We start from the raw sequence: 19,316 nt of genomic DNA, 5'->3' as shown, positions 1-19,316 counted from the left end.
AGCCAACCTTGAAACTACTGTAGTAGTACAAGTGGAGTTGTATTTTGAACTTAAATCAGTATCATGGCTTAACACACAACAGTAAGCAGAGAAGAAATGATGGAAGTAGAGCCTTTCATGAGCTTGAACAAACTTCATTCTGCCAGACGAGAACTAACAAGTCTACACTCTGACTGCAAGAAGGAGTCTCGTAATAAGTCTCATAAATATTCAATAGACCCACCATGGCAGCAGCTCCAAACAGAGTGAAGGGTGAAGGTCTGTTAAAGAGCAGCTCTAAGCATAACGCAGCCAGTTCTGACTGGAACCTTATGCAGAACCAACGCCAGCTGACAAGGGCATGACCTTCTATTGATGCTGAAAATGATGACTTGGTTCAAAAATTGTTTCGTTTTGCTGCCACAAATTTAACAGCTCAGGCTTTGTCCCCATGAGATGAGTAAAACATGCTCATTAGGTAACCTGCTTCCAGAGAGACAGGATTTTAAACAAAGGCTAAGCACCTTTATTTTAATATTACAAATATGTCTTCAAGGTGCTTTAATGCAGACCAGTTGTTGAGGTACAAACTGAACACAGCTCTCCCAGTCCAGCCACAGGACATGTTCTCCACAGAAGATTGCACTGATGGAAGTTACAGGTAACACGAAATATGTCCACAAAAAAGATCTGAGCAGAAATACAGCTCAATACACCATCACAGCAATTCTGAGGCTCTTCAAAAATGTGCACAAATAAAGGGAAATAATTTTCAGTTTGTTTATCCAGTCTAGCAGGCAGGACAATTATGAATTATTTCAGCAAATTCTTTCAGTTTGTCCAAAATATTCACTGCACATTGTTTTCATCTTCCTAGTTACAGACATGCCAATGTCAGACAAAATCTGTTACAATCAACTTGGATTTACTATTCTTACCAGCTGTCTTATGTCTAACCAATAAAGGAATATTGAACAAAAAAGGGGATGAGAGTATCCAAATATAAGCAAAGATAAGCAGGCAGTTATTTCTTACTCTGAATGCAGTAACAAGAACTCCAGAGGCCAAAATGTTCCAGCTGAGCTAACTATGGCTTCCTGCTGCTGTTACCAACATGGTACTGTAGAAAAGTAAATGCAAATATTACTCACAAAGTACAAATAGAAGCAAACAAGATAATGGAAGAAACATGTATCTCCTGGCAAAAACAAAACTCATTAGAAGATTATATTCAATGTAAGTCAAAATGCTTTGAAGACAGCTGTATAAAGTGACAGTGGAAGCATGTAAATTTGAATAAACCTCTTAAAATTCTTTATTGCACTAACGGCAGAAGCTTGACCTTAAATGTTAATTTAAATAGATACAACCAAGTTGGTTAAAAAACACAAACTGTGGTCTCATAAATGCAGCTGCTAATGGTGCCCTCAGACCTGCAGCCACATCCCAGCCTGACTCAGCTCTGTCCATCCAGCTCCCCCTTCACAACCAGCACAGGCAAGGGGAGAGTTACTGTTGGCTTATCCCCACTGGTGAGAAATATAAAGGGAGATTGTCTAGCAACCCTGGAACTACTTTCTGGTTTTTGCACAGTAGACACAGAACAGCTCAGATTGGAAACACCCCTGGATATCACCTGGCAACCCTCCTGCTCACAGCAGAGTCAATTTGAACAAGTTGCTCAGGATCTTTTCCAGTCAGGTTTTGAAAATCTCCAGGAGTATGATCTCCACAATCTCTGGCCAACTTGCTCCAGCATTCAGTTCACACTTAACAGCAAATTTTTCCTCAGTTTTTGACTGAAATAAGACTCCTCCACTTTGTACCTGTTAGCATATGAGGCTGTGCTGCCTGTTGTAGTATTCTTGATCAGCGTGAGCTGCTTAAATCAATGAGCTTCAAAAATGACAATGAGATGTATAACCATGAAATTTATTGACCATGCCTGCATGCATTAGTAATCACACAGTATGGCCTCTGGGTCCAATAATGCAGAGAGCTGGATTCCTTCCTCTTCCAATGACTGCTCTAGATTCCCCAGTCACCCAAGGACACACAAAACAAGCTCACTTTTTTTTCAGTCCCAGATATTACACCTACTTTAAACCAATGGATTTTGTCTTGCACATACTCAGAAGTTTCTCTCAATTTTATAGTATCAAAAGTATTTTAAACAGTTTCTCAGAAAATCCACTATTAACACTCCTTGCCTCAAAAAATATGTCCAAAACCCAGTTATTCTGAGGGGGATCTGAGAGAAACTTTTATGGACTCAATACTCTTGAGATTTCTATCAGAAATCAGTCACTTGATTTCATGTGAAATGACAAGCATGCACAAGCATTTTTATTTTTTCTTCTCTATTACAAAAGTCTCAAGTGACATTTGCTGTTAAGAAGGACAACACTAACAGCCAGGGAAATGTCAAAGGTTTCCCAAGGAGAAGTCAATTCTGTTCGTGCTTCCACTCTTAAAACACGTAAGTAATTCAGGGGTACCCAGTCAAACTACACCTGGGTGAAGAAGAGAGAAATAAATATCAGGTGTTAATCACTAATACTAAAATTGTGCAACTGTTGCACTTGTGCATAATGCCTTTCTCATTTTATATTCTCTAGAAGTAAATACCCTGAGAGATTTCTCCCCAACAAAACTTTCCAACTTGCTGTAGATGTTTTAAATCCGTGTAGCTACTAAAGTCTCTTATTTTAGAGTACAAGACTGATAATTAAGTCAGCCTATTTCAGGGTCTTCCCCCTCCCCCGGCTTCTTCATTACAGCTATTTTCATTCTGGACTCTCCACACACTCTGTGCACCTGTAATCTGTATCTACATTGTATTAGTAGGATCCTCCTAATTAGATTTAATTTCTTCAAGTGAGGAAAAAAGTGACACGCTAAGCCTGCCAGTTCTTTGAAGAATGTCCTAGAAGGTCAAATGGTGTGTATATAAGGGCTTTGTGATCTGTTTGACACAAGGAAGATACGGTTGGTCAACATTTCAGATGCCTTCAGTAATGAAAAGCAAAGTAACTGGTATTGATGCCATTCACATCAATCTCAAAATGGTAAACAAAATAATTATATCCTTTGTATAGCAGTCTCATGGGTACATGCAGATATTACTTAGCAGATTACAGACAGAAGACAGCGCATTTAAATCAGACACTACGGGAAATTCTAGTTTTCCTAATTGAACTAGTATGTAGGCATTAAAGCTTCTGAAATCTCTACATGGTTTATCCTTATATCTTCAACCAGAATCAGAAACTCTCAGAAGATCAGTACTTTTCCTACAGATTACAGCTCCACAGTTTGTCTACTTCTGAAACAACAGAATACCTGCATTACTGTTTTCTAAGCTTTTACACTTTTAAAATATGTTGGCTTAGTACTTCAAAGAAAAAATAATTTTTAAAATTTTAAAATATCACTCTCTCCTGTGTGAGACCAGCTGCTTGCCCCTAGACTTTTAACATCTTTTCACATGAAATAGTTGTGCTTATCCTGTAATTCTTATCAGTCTTTCCCTCTTTTTGTGGTACCATGACAAACTATACTCTGCATTACTTTAATCAAGGGCTAAAAGACTTCTCTCCCAGGCCTTGCTTTCTGCATCATTGGTGTAACCACACAATACAATCCCACATACACCAAATCTGCCCAACAGCCTCCTCTTCCCAACTGCATTACTGCAACAAACACATCTGCATTTGGCACATGTTAAGTTCTTTCACTACCAGGATCAGTAGCCAATTTCTTTGGCTAAACACTGCACCTTCAAAACAGAGCAGTATTTACTCATTACTGCACAGGTAGTAAGCCTGTAGTACAAAAAAATAAAACCTATAATAAGCCAATCCATAGTCTTATTTATGCTTAAAATGTCCACTACCAATTATAGGATTTCTCTCAGCCCAATTCTGTGTTTTCTAAATGTAATACAACATAGAAAGGCTACTGCATTTTAACATGAGTCATTGTAGTTCTTGAAACAGTGACACATAAAATAACATAAAAAATTACACCATCTACACCTTCGGTTTCCATAAAAAGGAGTTTTCTTTGCATTGCTCCCCTGCCTTTGTTGTATCTTTAATAAACTTCAAAACACTGAACTTGTGAAACTTTCAGTATCTTCCTAATCCCTTGTGGCACAGAGAATGATCTTCTACTTCTTTCTACATTCAGATGGTCAATGCAAAGCAAGTTTTTCATTTAGGACGTAGAAACGGTTAATCCAAAAGAAAGGGAGCAAATACAAGGTGGAAACAATATGGGAAAGTAAAACACCTTGTAGGGCAGAGTTTAAGACACTGACAGTTCTCTTGGCCAATGTTAAGGTTACCAACATCACCCTCCTACAGAGAGGGAAATGAGAAGAATTTGCTAAATATAGCTAGAACTGGATGGAAGGATGCCTATCCTTATTTGTGCATTCATCTGTTTAATTGTGGGCAATATAGTCCACTAGACAGCCTGAAGCAAGTGGGGATGTTCAATATTCTCTGAATTATACAATCCCCACCGGAGATTGGACCTAATTACACAGTTTACTACAGTGTAAATGGAAACTTTGTATTTTGGAACTCTCTGCAGTTGTATGTACCTCTCAATTCTTTTCTCAGGTTTTGGGAATGTACTAAATGCCTTCAGAACTACGCAGTTTTAAACAAGCATGGTGAGAAAGGCCGTAGAATTCTTGCGTTTCTTGTATGACTGTGTCTTTCATATCCAAATGTATACAAATACTCATATATGCTGACATAAAAAATCAAGTTTTATGCTCAGAGCTTCTTTACGTTAAGTCTGTGGTGACTGACATTTTATCTTAAACTGATCTACAACTGCATTTTTTAAATAGTTGCAATAATTTAAATATACCTGTCAATACATATTACCAAGTTAATCCATCTTTATTTGAAAAAAAAGCTGTAACAATCACACAAACCTGAAAGAAACAAGTCAAGGAAGTTTATAAACCTGTGATCTAAGCTTTTGAAAGGATTCCTAAAGCTAAACCCTTGGTTTCAGTGACAATGTCGTAAAGAAATACAATGGAAATTAACAGGCACTAGGTGCCTAAATCACTTTAAGAATTTGGGCCTAAATTCCTAACAGACACCTCTCAGCCGAGGTATCAATTAATTTATAAATATCACCAAGAATCTTTCATGTTCCTTTTATACGTATGTAGCAAGCTTCAGTTCTGCTTAACGTGAGTTCTTCAGTACCCTAAATACTAAAGCTCCTAAAAATTGGAGTTATCATACTGCTTCTCAAACAGTGGAAAGTGGTTTGTGGCATCATAAATGAAATGAGGCAGTTGTTTCCTTGACTAGATAGACGAGCATGGGTTGGGATTCAGAAACCCCACCATCAGCATAGTAAGTAGTTTGTAAAAGTTGAAGACTGTTTATCACCTGCAAGAACATACCACAATGAAACATAGGAAAAAAAAATGTGGTAACCTACAGAGGTTTCAAACTTATGGATTGTACAATTCAATAATCTTCCATCGTCACACCACATTAAAAACAGTGCCTTACCCTCCACCTCTAAAATACTGCCTCAGGAGAGGGAAGACAGGTTTTGACTTCCATTATCTTTCAGCCTGCCGTAAGGAAGTGCCTTGGTCCTGAATCAGAACCCACAGGAATTTAGAAAGTGCTGTTTCTGCTTGTAGTAAAATCTTCAATATGTAATTTACATCTTGATATGTCATCATTTCTTGGTATTTAACTTAGTAACAGCTTCTCTAAAGTAGAGATTTTATTACATAAATTATGGAAGTAGCAGACTGGGTGTAGTGGAGACAGCATAAATTTCTGAATCAATACAAAATATGTCCCCGGTAGTAGTTGTTATTCTATGCAGGTGTGTTATTGATTACAGTCATAATGGTCTCACTTTAGCTGCCATCAATAACTCACTACTTGTATTGTCACACTGAATTAAAAAAGAACCAGTCTAAAAATATGAGGAGAAGTTATACCAGCATGGCATGACCCAGCCCGTGGTGCAAAGAAGCAAAACACTGCCAGTTTAAGTTAAGGTTCATGTTTGAGTCTTCACTTGACATTATATTGATAAAGTCAAATGTGATACTTATTCAGGCAAAAGAGTGTGTGCCTTAAACATTCAGGAAAACTTCTAAATTTATGGATCCTGCATACACTAACAGTTTTCAATACCTTGGGACCATTAGAACACATGTTCTGTTATGCAAAACTGAATCCAAGTTTTTTGAGTGGTTATTGACATTTTACTGATGAACATGACTGAAGATTCTTTGCATCAGATTAAGAATTGTAGAAGGAACGTTAGATTATTTCAGTTTTTTAAATTCCTAATTTTGGAAGCTAGTCTCCATAAAACACCTGTATTTGCTACTCAGTGGCGAGATGCTCACAAAGTGCCAGTGAGAAGACTTGATTCAACCTCATAGACTGGATCAGCCTCCAGAGAAGTCTGTGTGCATCCACTGTTTTAATCCACATGCAGAAGTGGCTGCCCTTTCTGAATCAGGCCTCTAACTGACACGCCTGAAGTTACTGTAGCTACCCCAACTTAACTGTCACATCTCAGATTCTCCTTCCCCAAGACAGCCTGCACTTTATGAACCATATATTAAATCACTGCAATTTTCTTTCCTCTGGGCAATCTCTGCAAGCTTTGCTACTCTGCATACTGTTTAAAAGATTATAATTTTCCCATTTAAAACCTGCAAAAATGAGATTATCCAATATCATTATATACGTTCAGCTCTCATCAAGCTGTGAATCCAGTAGCCATGGACACTGTTGATAGTGAAACATTGCAATACAGTTTCTTACCAACAGGATAATGCAGTAAAAAAAGTCTGTGCCATCACTTCTGTCACTGTTCTGAATAGCAGTTACTTAAAATTTTATCACTACATAACCCAAATTAAACAGAGAACATTTACTGTCGTGAGAAGGTTCCACAGAGGTATTCCAACTCATGAGTATGACTTCTACCACCAGAGCAGATGAAGAAGAGGCAGCTAAATTACTGGAAACAGTAGTTCTAGTTTCACTAAGTTTACATTGCAATGAATGTTGATCAGTTAAGAGAAGACTTTTTCATACAGGAACAAGTTAGGGCAACATTTTTCTGTACAAAAAAAACCCCATGATCATTCCTTTTATGAGAGCAGAAATAAGAGGGGAAGATAACTAAGCTTAGAACGGAAAAAAGGCATTTGTAATACACAAAGCCCAGATCCTGTAAAGATATGCTCAGCACCTCAATCGGTCAATACCACTGCACCTGTAAGAATTCTTATACAGATTACTTCATCAGGTAATTCCAACTATATCCAATTAGAATGCAGGTCTTGTTATCAATCCCCTGGAATTTATAACAATTGATAACAAAAGTCCACTCTCACAGATAAAACCGTGCAAAGGAAGCACTGATGGCGAATGCTAGACTCCAAACTACTAGGTCCTGAAAGAAATTAGGAAAATAATAAATATTCTGAGTTTACCATAATGACAAAATCTCAGGACTTACCCCAAACTGATTTACTCACTTCTTCTCTCTCACTTGCTTGCAATGTTTAAGCTGTAATTCTTCAGTAATGCATTTCAGAAGACAGTAAATGCTTCACAACTCTTAAATAAACCATAAGCAGCTAAACAGTACCTGTTCTGGAGGACAAAGGCCTGCTGCTAAGGCACTAGACCTCAAGTTTCCAATGGCTTATGACAGCAATAACAAGGCAAACAAAGTAAATAATAAAAATGAAATTGCAAAAGATACCTTGACAGTGTCCTTTTAATCTTCAGCCAACTTGAGATGTCATGTAAGCACTGAAGCAGCAAAGAGGTGATACTGCTTAGATAGCAAAATCTCAATTCCTCCCTGACCTACAAATCAGAAGCTAATAGATTAGTGGTGCACTGGTGTATATCTGCACAGTATCTCATGGAAACCCTGTCGCAGCTTCTGTAACAAAATGCTTGTGCTCCAAGATGCAGAAAAAGCATAACTATAAATAACACCAACTGAAGCATGCACAGAAGATTTTGACAACCCAGTCAAGGACCTTATGGAACAAATATCCCAAATTGTCTAAGAAAGCCATCATATCTGAAGAGATGAAGCATACTGCATGTAGCTCAGGAACAGAAAGGTCTTCCCAGTCCAATATAAACTGGAGAGCGAGACAGAGAGGCACAACCCTGCCCATATGTTCTCAATGGATCTCAGTACCTTGTAATACTGCCAGCAGCAGCATCACCACCACACAAGTGGTAGATGAGAATTACTTCCTTGGACCACTCAGTCTGGAATCTGTTATCTAAATATTACAATTTTACTCTTTCTAAATATATAGTCAAAATATATGATATATATATTTGACCATAGTCAAAAATCACTCAACTTATCTCATGGTGATTAACATCAGCCAATCATAGAGGATTAAGACTTGCAGAATCAGACCAAGATACCCTTCACAGAGACGTTTATCAAGATGGGACAAAAAACATATAACTACAAAACAAAATACATATAAGTGCAGTGTCAATTTTTACAGAATTTGATAAAGTAACCAGTTTAAAAAAAAAAAAAATCAATAAAGCCAGTCACTTCAAGGGTATCATGCTGCCTTAGTTAAGATTCATTATTTTCAGAAAGAAGCAGTCCTTCCAACAATGGTAAGCTCCCAGTAATGGCAACACTTAAAGAAAATATATATTCTTTGTAGTGATGAGGAGTAACTAGGTATGAGCTTTATTAACTAAGTTGCATTCTCTGCAAAAGATTAAAATATTTTAAAATGGCACCTATATATACATTCCTACGGTGTCTCTAACATTTTTTATACCTAAGATTAACCAATATTCCAAGAAAGGCATTTATTTTGGTGGGTCAAAATGTCAGACTACCCTGAAACAGTGGAAATCAATGAGCCTCATCAGGACTCTAAAATATCATTTTGTTTGATCAGTCTGTATAAGTTAAGGATGAGTAATAGATGCTGTCCACTTACTATGAAATGATTAGACATTTACAGACAACACACCAAATGCTACTTGAAAATGTGAATGCCAGAGGGTTGACTGTCAGGCTTTCAAAAGATTGGGTATTACTAAATTAAGCTGTCTGTTCTTAGAATGTTGCACAAAACCAGTCACAAAAAGAACTCGGTTCACTAGAACTAGCTGTTTCTCTTACATACTATTTAAAACAAATGTGACCCAAGCTAATGGAGAAAATGTAGACCTCTAGAACCTCAGCAGACTGCACCAGAAGTAGCTTTACAGTTTGTTTTGGTCTGCATGTAAGATGCAAGGGTAGGAGTGAAAAGGACAAACAGGGAACAAAATACATGCACCGCAGTTTTTTGGGGTTGGCTTAGTTTTACACAAGTTAGCTGAAGCAATTAAAACCCACTTCGTTATCTAAATCGATTGCTTCTTTTCTCAGATGCTCAGGTGGTTACCTGCCTTGCTTCGGCTCACAGGTAGACCACATCCTACCTGAAATTTAAGAGAATACTTGTAAATCTCCTTGTTCTTATTTTAATGCTTAAACCCATGATATCGCTGGTGCCCTTCTCTAAGAAAACGCCTTCTAAGAAAACGTGTTTGTCAAATTACATGTATACTCTAAATGTCTCGCATTATGGAAAGAACACTTTTTCTAGAAATACGTGGATTTTAATCTTAAAAATCTCATTGCTAATTTTCAGGAGACACACAGCAAGTCTGAATAAGGTAACTGCATGCAACACATGTGAAATTCCTTCCCTATGCATATCGGTGTAACCCTATAGTTGGCCTTTTCCTCCTCATTCTGTAGAGACAGACAAGAAAGTAGAAAATTTGACCTAACTGCTTTGAAGGTAACTGTGATGGCTATTAGGATGGCATCACACTTGACAAAATACTGTCATACTCTGGTTAAACTGGAAAGACACAAGCCAAATGTCATCTCACACTTAGTTGCTACAGGATTTGTTTAAAGTGTTTCTGTCAATGATTTATACTCACACAATAAAATATTAAGAGCAACAAACAACAAACCTGGTAGCACAAGAATTCTAACAGGTTTTCCTTGCAGTGTATCAATTCTGACACTACCCAAGATCCACCAAAAGCACTGCAGATATAATGTGTTGCATTACATAAAATCAAGTACAGAAGCTTAGTTTTATATAACTGTAATATGCATACAGATGGTGTTCAGGATAAGATATCTAATCTGAACTACAGTTTGTACAAAATTTGAAGTATAAGCACAAGGCAGGAATTTTGCCATTTCTAGTACAGTGTCCTAACTCAATAAAATGGGAAACTCCCTCTACTTGTACCTCTTACTGGTTCTTCCAATATTAAAAACTTTCTGAGACTGAAATTAATTGCAGAAATTTTGAATTAATAGATGAAATTCTAAGAAGGGAACTGTTTTTCATCTATTTTAGCCAAATAGTAAGTCAAAATTATGGTTATATTAATTGAAATTCAGATATTTATGTTGAGAGCAACTATGGCATAAAAATAAAATAAGCAAAATCCACTTTATAAAGATCACCAATGTCAAAAAAAAATACAATCTATGATCTCTGAACAATACACAAGGATAAACCATGCAGTGAAACTATGCAGTCAAACTATTGTTCTTCCAAACCTTGGCTTCCTAATGCATTCCTTTAGCCAAGCAATGGGAAGATAAAACCATCTGCCTAATGGAGCATATAATTTAAATATTTCAGACAAGAATTGACAGAGACGCTGCTTAAATGAATTTAAGAGCCATCCATCCAAATACCTGACGTGAAGACCCCAACATAGTTCACAACTTATTTTTTCTATACAAACTCCAAACTCTCCAGCCCTTGCAGTTACTTTAGTCACCATCCATATCCTGTACTACTTTATTACAACAAATCTTTTCTTTTTTTTCCATAGCAGATTTAATATGAAGCTGCATTTTTTCTCTTTTGTAGGGCCTTGCAACATCTCTAAAATCACTAAAATTTCAGATTTTACTACTGCATCATGCAGTCCTGCACAATTTTGTAAACAAAATATGTCTAAATTTATGGACCTTTAAAGGACTAGTGTATTCAGCAGATTGCAGCACTCTATCCACAGGAAGTTACAATGAGCCAATGTCAATATTCCGTCATTTAGAAGCAGGATTTTTTACCATAAAGCATTCCCATTAATAAAAATCAGCAGGGTTATTTCCACCCCTCCCCCTCCCCCCCCCCCCCCCCCCGCAAAACTTGTATTTAGGGTTTAAGCTATTGGTATGATAACAGGTCTTCACTTGATAAAAAAAATCTGCTTTGGGGTTTTTTTAACATGCTATGAATCACGTTTTGCATTGTGACCTACCTAAAGGCACACAACACGACAGCGTAACAAGCAAAGTGCACGTTATAAGAATTCCCCCTTTCACATACACAAACAAGTGCCTACATGAAAAAAACAAGAGAGAAAGCATGGAAGACAGTCTTTACTATTCCATATTCACTAGAAATGAACATTTCAAAGAGTTTTTCAACTTCTACAAACGTCAGATTTTAACCGTGGTCCTCAACACTGCAGGGAAAGCAAAAATTAAAAAATAACCCCTAACTCTGGCTTTTAAGTCCGTAATGGATTTCGCATGTGTGAAGAAATAGGTTAGTTTTGTTTGGTCTTTGCTACAAAGAGACTCATCTCCTATGCATGCCACAAATAACCTGAGCAATGACTTCCCTCCATGACAAGAGCTGCCCATCATATTGCAGGATTATTACAACGTTGGTTTGTTTAGGGGTTGCTTGTGTGTGTGGCTTGCGTATGTAACTCAGGCATTCGCATACATCAACTCCTCGTTGCGCATCTCACAATAAACTGATGAACGCTATTAAACCTGAACCAGCAACCTTCAGCAAACAAAGAAGTCTAGCCCGGAATCGTGATGCAAAATCACCCCAAAACGTACTACACCCTGCAAGAACCTCTCACAGAAAATAGCCCGGCAGCCTCATTCATTCCCCCCAACCCAGCGATCTGCTCACCATCTCCGTCTTATTTCTCCGTCCTCATCTTATTTTCCTTGCTGCTACTAGCTTCAAGGAGGCGGCGTAGAAAAAAAAAGAAAAATGTTTTTTAAAAGAATTTTAAAAAATAAAGAGGGAAAACCCTCCCAACTCTTCAATAGACCGCTCGGCAGCCGCTGGGCAGCATGTCAGCCCCTTGTCCTCCTCTCCCGCTCCCCGCGCAGGAGCCGCTCCCGCCGTGCCCGCCCCGCGAGTGCCCGTCCGTCCCCCGCGCGTTCCCCGGGAGAGCGCCCGGGCTGCACCAGCTCCTCCCGCCTGCTCACCCACCGAGGCAGCCGAGTAGTCGGAGCCGGGCTGATTTTCCCCTCCCACCTCCACATTCCTATTTACAAAGGGTATCCAAGACCATCTTTATCCAACTGGGGGGTTGGGGGAGGAAGGAGGGGGAGGTGGAAGTACTCATTAACCCTTTTCTTGCATTTACCTTTTCTACTGTGATTTTTGCTCCGTTTTTGGAACACACAGGGGAATTCCCCTTCTCTACAGAGCACATGGACTCGTTGCCATCGGGCCCGCCGGGTCCCCGCTCCCGCACCCCGGCTTGGCCTCTGACAGTGCTCCTGACGGCCCCAAGGCCGCTCCAGAAAAAAGCTCCAAGGGCACGGCTGGAAAATGCGCGCCCTCCCCGAACTATTGCTCGGAAAACAACAGGAGCGGCCCGACGGGAGCGCACTACCCGGCCAGACCATGATGGCACCGCCCGCTCCTCTCTTTTCTTTTTCTCCTTTTTCTTTTTTTTTTTTTTCTTTTTTCTTTTTTTTGTTTTTTTTTTTGTTTGTTTGTTTTTTTTTTTTCCCAAGCAGGGCGTCACATTCCTCAACACTCGCACCTGGGGGCAGGAGCGCGGGAGGCGTGAGGGGCCGCGCGCCGTGCCCGCCCCGCCGCCGCGCGTCCACGCCGCCGACCCCCGCGCGCGCCGCGCGCCTGCGGCCGCACGCGAATTTTCCCATTGGGCGGCGCCGCCGCGATCGCGCCCGGCAACCGGAGCGCCATTGGCGCGGCCCCGCCCCGCCGCCGCTCGCTGGCGGCCGCGCAGCGCGCCATTGGCCCGCACGCCTGTCCGTCACAGCGCGGCGGCCCCGCCCCCCGGCGGGCGGCGGGAGCGGCCGGAGGCGCGGCCGCGGCCCCGGGACGGGAGAGCGGAGCACGGGCGGTGTGCGCTCGGCAGGAGCGGCAGGCGCCGGGCTGTCACCTCCCCGGATGGGTGCGCGCTCCCCCCTCGCTGCGCGGTTGAAGGGTTTCTCCGCTCGGGAACGGAACGCTGCCTTGCGCAGCTGTTCGCCCGGAGGTTCCGGGCCCAGCTGGTGGCTGAAATGCTGTGGCAGAGGGCCCGTCAGGTGCAGCGCAGCCAGGTAATGCTGGCACGCGATCCGCATGGATTTGTCTAACTTGACCTTCTCGCCGTTTGCAGTGGTCTATGCGCTGCCATCGTCACCTCTCGGCTTTGTCTTTGGTAACCTGAATAGCTTGAGCTTCCTACGTCCCTATTTTATATCTTGTTATCTATCCCTTTCATTAATGTTCCTCCTTTGAATAATTTCCTGTGGTTTTCCTCCCTCCCTAACCGTGGGTGCCAGAAATGGTGCATCGTTCCAATGCCTCTGTGCTGTGGACAAAGACGGTGTCACTCCCCTGTCTCCTTCATATATTGTGTATTTATACGTTTAATTGTTAGAGTAGTCCAGTTTACCACAGTATTACCCTGAGAGGTCACACTGAAATAGTAACAACTAAATTCTTTCTTGAGGTACTTTTTGCCATGCTAGCTCCATCCCTGCATTCTTTATTTCCAGATGCATTTCCTCGCATTTTATGACATTAAAAATGCAATTTACTGGACTGGGATGACTTAATTGGATACATCAGATGATTCTGTAACCAGATATTAATTATTCGCTCATTTATTAGGCTACAAAATTTACTAGTATCTTGCATTATCTAGACAATCGATAGAGATACCAAACTGAATCAGAGCAAGAACTCATCTCTAGAAAACTGTCAGGGTCTCTGATGTCTCCTCTTTACAGCTGATTTTTGAGACCTCTCAGGGAAAAGATACTTAATCCATCTAAGGTGTGCTTTATGCATTCCAAATAATGTGCATTCCAGCACTCGAAGAAAAAGGACTTTAAAAAAATATCAGGACTATTTCTCTTTTAGTTTTTGAAACTAACTCAGGACAATTCTACAAGCCTTTCATTAAGCTTCTGCCTGTATTTTAGCTTTCTCCAATAGAAGTTCTGCCCTGACAGTACCACTCTCTTGAAATGGATACAGAATCAGAGCCTGCTTGGGATCGGTCTATTCAATGGGAAACAAATGGGGACAAACAATGGGAGCTATACACTGATCCCCTAGGACAGGGTCTAGAAGGGGCAACAATAACCAAGCTGTTTTAGGCAGAACAAAAGGTAGACACGAGAATAAAAGGAAGAGTCAGAATGGCCACCAAATCCAGTATTCACAAATTCTTGCAGTAGACTGGTTTTGTGAAGCCTCCTAAAAGGCTTTTCAAATGACTCTGAACTTATTCTTTATTTCCATATGTATTAAAAATAGCAAAAAAAAAAACAACCCAAAACCAGTAAAAAACACCTTTAAGTTTTAAGCCTATGGACACTTGCTTCTTCCCATGGGCATGACTGCTGCTGAAGGTATGCAGATTGTCGTCTGAAGATTTTAAATGGGTATCAAGAATAGAAGCTAAACAATCTTTGGTCACAGTGATGAGTCTATACTTTGAGACTCAAACAGAGTGCCAAAATGAACAATACGTTACATTTAATGTGCATGCATTTTACCAATTTCAATGTAACGGAGATTTGTAATTTGTCAATTTAGTCATCAGATAACTGCTTTAAATAACAACTCTCTACCTGAAAGCATAAATACATTCTAGGTTTATATGTCTCAAGGTAATAATTGCAATCTATTGTTGTGTTTCAGAAGCAGTAGTACAAAGAATGATGATCATACACTCATCCAGTAATTTTCATCAGTAGATCTCAAGAGACCTTGTGAAGGTCAATGCTATTGTCCCATTGATGATGATGGAGAAGGAAAGCATTGAGATGAACTTGCTCAATGTCATATGCCAGAGCAGTGCTAAAGCTGGCAATTGACTTCAGGTTTTCTGTATCCAGGATGAAAGGGTTTGCCTCACAACCCACCTAACACATCTATATGCCCCTGGGAATTCTTTTAATTACTGTTTCACATCTTGTGTGTATTGTGTTTATCAGTGTTAAAACCTGAAAGAGCACTCCAGGCTTTTATGGTGTTTCCTTACAGGCTTCACCATAAAACATTTTGTAATTTACAGGCTCCACTGAAACCCTCTATTGTCACCCATAAAAAAAAAAGGTCAGAAAAATAAGTTTGAGATTTTGTTTGAAAAATGAAATATTAATATTTCAGTAGGACCAAAAGGTGACACAGATCCAATCCCAACCTAAATCTGAAGATCAAGGTAAAATTACTAAATGTTTGATTATCAGTTCTGATCATGCTGTGCTAATAACTGAAAGCAAATTTGACATTGTCACTTGTGTTTTCCTCAATCCTCAGGAAAGCTGTCCTGGCTGGAATTCATCCCATTGCAAGCTCAGGGCTCAGTGACTTTGGGGCATTCCTGGAGGCAGGGTCTCTGCTGAAGGTAGTCAGGGGAACAGCATCCCAACAACAGGGGCCTTGTTCTGAGGGGTCAGGAGCTACATCCAAACCTGCTAAGATTGTCACAGCCCAGTCCTGGGTGTATCCGTCCTCAGAGGTATGAGGGCTGTGACACTCAGATCAGGCATTTAATGTTTTTATTTCACACCTTCATAGAATCATAGAATCAGCAAGGTTAGAAGAGACTTTTAAGATCATTAATTCCAACCTGGCACTACCACTGTAACCTCTATAAACCACTAGACCACATTACCAGATCTTAAAACACCTCCAGGAACGGCGACTCTGCTACATCCCTGGGCAATCTGTTCCAATGCCTGACCACCCTAACAGTGGAAAAAAAATGTCTAATACCCGAATTTCCCGTCTCAGCTTGAAACCAGATATGCTGGCTGCAGGCTGAGGCAACCAAGAAGCAGCTCATGCACTATGAGATGACTCCCCCAATGCGCTGGGGGATGCCGGGCGGTGTCGCACCCACCCCTCACACACACCCCGCGGCGGTGCCGGGCCCGCGGGACACAGCCCCGGGCCGAGGGCACAGGGGAAGGTGTCGGTGCCGGGCCCGCGGGACACAGCCCCGGGCCGAGGGCACAGGGGAAGGTATCGGTGCCGGGCCCGCGGGACACAGCCCCGGGCCGAGGGCACAGGGGAAGGTGTCGGTGCCGGGCCCGCGGGACACAGCCCCGGGCCGAGGGCACTGGGGAAGGTGTCGGTGCCGGGCCCGCGGGACACAGCCCCGGGCCGAGGGCACTGGGGAAGGTGTCGGTGCCGGGCCCGCGGGACACAGCCCCGGGCCGAGGGCACAGGGGAAGGTGTCGGTGCCGGCAGCGCCGGCGGGAGGAGGAGCCGGGCCCGGCCCCCGGAGGGGCGGCGCTGCTGCGGCCCGGCCGCGCTCCGGAAGCGGCGCGGGGGACGCGCGGTGCGGTGGCCGTGGGTGAGTGAGGGAGGCAGGGAGGGAGTGAGGGGCCGGGGGTCACCGTGCCTGCAGGGCGGGCTCGGAAACAGCCCGGGGGCGCCTCAGCTGTCACCAGCAGCCGGGAGCTGACGGGCTTCTGGTTCGGGGGGCTGTGTGCGCCCTTCCTGGCCACCGCCACAGCCCCGGCCCTCCCCGCCAAGGAAGGCGCTTCTCCTGAGCGCCATTTGCTTGAGGTTTTTTATCCTAAATTCATCCAGCAGCACCTCTAGCGATATTTTCAGGTGTCAGTTCACACCTGTTTTCTTTGGTTATGCGATGCCATTTCATTCTGTGATTCCTGCGTAGGTGGTGGCTTCTTGGTACTTGCGTCACGTCCAGGAGTAATTTTAAGTGTACAAAAGTAATAAAGTAATTTTTAAATTAAGTTTTAATGTGTGGTGACCCTTTGAGGTCAAGAAGTAGTCACAGATAGACAGTGAAAACTACTAATGACTTTTGGTGGTTCCTCACTGAAGAAAACATAAGAATTGTACAAGCTAAAAATACAGCCTTTACCTAAGGAGCAAGCCCAGCAAAAAGCTCTGGGTCCGCAGATCCGTGGCTGAGGAGAAGCTCGTGTTCTTGAGAAACTGGGGCAAAGACTTTCACTCCATCCTTGTAAATGTTTTTAAAACATGGTGTGGTGAAAGGTTATGTTTACTGGCGTTTGTTCCTCATGGGAGCTGTACAGTGGACCTAATCTAGTAAAATGCCAGAGAGAAATTAAGCAGCTGAAAATAAAATTAGCCCATTAAACTTGGGAGTGCCATTCACCTTATATGTTATTTTCTGTGTTTCATAAGTGTTGTACTTTGCATTGCTGTCTCTTGCAGTGAAGACTTACTCTTCACCTTGGTAAGGTTATAAAGCCTAGGTTGCTTACAAATGCTCTTTATAGGGAGCAACCTGTAAGTCATCAAATTATAGATCCACCTATTCTGCTTCATCTTTAGTTATTAGTATTGCTACAGTGAAGCATGTGTTACGCAAGGGAAGTGCAAAAACGAAACAGTAAAATGCTTTAAAAATGCAGCCGTGACACTTTTCTCTGCAGGGGAAAAAAATAGATTACTTTTAAGAACTAATCAAGCATCTCTTACTTTTGATGATTTTAAAGTTCTCTATTTAAAAACCACTTATTTCAGTAGTGCAAGAAAATGCATCCAATTTTATGGCCCTTCTATGGGCATTTGAGGACTGTAGGGCTCAGTTTCATTTGGACATACTCAAAAGAGACAGTAAAATAGTTTTGCACTCTGCTAACCACAAGTTATTGTTGTAGTACATAAAACTAGCAGATTCTAGTGAATAATGATTTTTTAGCTGTGTTTTAGACTGCACCTAAACAATAGTTTTGGATCAGTTGAGAAGCAATTGAGATCACTGTGGTAACTGACAGATGTTATTTATGATGCTTCATTTGTGAATACAAAATACATAACAAATGGCTTCATTTTTCAAAGCCTGCTACTGGGAATTCTTAAGGGGAAAATAGTTTTATGCCAAATTGTGAACTGATTGCTTCTAATCATCCAAATGATGGTAGAACCCTATGAAAAGAACACACACAATCTATCATGTTTGGGTTTCTTGAAAGTCCCTCTCAATGCTACCTTATGCTGGCGTGTATCCACTCATGCTTTTAACAGAGCCTTCAAATGAGCAAAACAACACACTGTGCTGTCTAACAGAGTACTGTAGCACAGAACAAGAATGTTAGTTACTTTAATGTCATTTCCAAATTAGTGGTGCCATTTGGAGCGGAACACTTAATTACAGGATGTTTGTGGTTCTTGTCAAGCTGGTTTGTGTGTATTAGGCATAAGTTGGACAGCAAACTAGAAACATTACAGAAATAGGAGATTGTTGCTATCATGTCATCCTTGGTAACTGTTGTCTTATTGACTAGGAATAAGCAAACTAAAATTTAGAAAAGCTCATTATCCAGACAGCAGTAAGTCTTCACTGTCTCCAACCCTGAACAGAGGATTTCTGCCTCCTTCCAGCAGACCTTGCCACGTTGCATAGTGTATATATTCTGGCTTGCATTGTCTTCAAAAAGAAGATCAGAAAGCAAGTGTTGTACCACAACTTAGCCTTTTCTATTTGATCACTTTAAACTACGGCACCTCCTGCATCTCTAAGGATGGTTCTGAAGACACATTTTCTGCAGAAATGGAGCTCGAAAATCAGCTTTTGATCTAGCTTTGGACTTGCTGTAGGATCGAGTTGCAAGTCACTGCTGGCCTAATCTTTTTCACCTTCTCCTCTCCTTGGTCTATAGGGTCTCAGCTGAGTGAGGAGGAGGCTGAGTTGAGCACATCTACTTTGCAGCTCCAGCTCTGTGCAATGTGCTCATCTCATCCCCACAGTTGCAGCACCAGCTTTTATGTGAGTATGAGCTCAAGAAAATGGCACCTGCATGAAGACTTTTTGGTTGAATGTTTATGTACTTACCATATCTGTGACAACCTCTCTTAAGGCTTTTTTTCCCTCTTAGTGTTTTGTTAATCATTGTAGATTTCAGAATATCCAAATTTGAGTCTGACTTACAGTATTTAAGAATTTAATGGTAATATCTACAACATGTGTTGCAAGTGCAATGTCATCTTTGGTCAA

The 19,316-nt window shown here is 41.3% G+C and overlaps 2 protein-coding genes across 5 annotated transcripts in view; one reads left to right on the top strand and one right to left on the bottom strand.

The window, feature by feature from the left end:
• Nucleotides 1-12,765, bottom strand: part of ARVCF (ARVCF delta catenin family member) — a 259,867-nt gene extending 247,102 nt beyond the window's left edge. For both annotated transcript variants that reach the window (XM_069030537.1, XM_069030538.1), the window contains exons 1-2: nucleotides 12,492-12,765; nucleotides 12,026-12,076 (exon numbers count right to left, since the gene is read on the bottom strand). The gene's annotated coding sequence lies outside the window, so the exon portion shown is untranslated. The remainder of the gene's footprint in view (nucleotides 1-12,025; nucleotides 12,077-12,491) is intronic.
• Nucleotides 12,766-13,279: 514 nt separating this feature from the next.
• Nucleotides 13,280-19,316, top strand: part of TANGO2 (transport and golgi organization 2 homolog) — a 29,072-nt gene continuing 23,035 nt past the window's right edge. Inside the window, exons 1-2 of one of the 3 annotated variants that reach the window (XM_069030762.1) lie at nucleotides 13,281-13,419; nucleotides 18,982-19,088. The gene's annotated coding sequence lies outside the window, so the exon portion shown is untranslated. Of the gene's footprint in view, nucleotides 13,420-16,622; nucleotides 16,677-18,981; nucleotides 19,089-19,316 lie in introns of those variants that run through there. The other 2 variants (XM_069030761.1, XM_069030763.1) reach the window with 2 other exon arrangements.

The sequence above is a fragment of the Aphelocoma coerulescens genome, chromosome 15 (genome assembly GCF_041296385.1).
Source record: "Aphelocoma coerulescens isolate FSJ_1873_10779 chromosome 15, UR_Acoe_1.0, whole genome shotgun sequence".
Lineage (NCBI taxonomy): Eukaryota > Metazoa > Chordata > Aves > Passeriformes > Corvidae > Aphelocoma > Aphelocoma coerulescens.
This window is presented reverse-complemented; position numbering and strand designations above follow the sequence as displayed.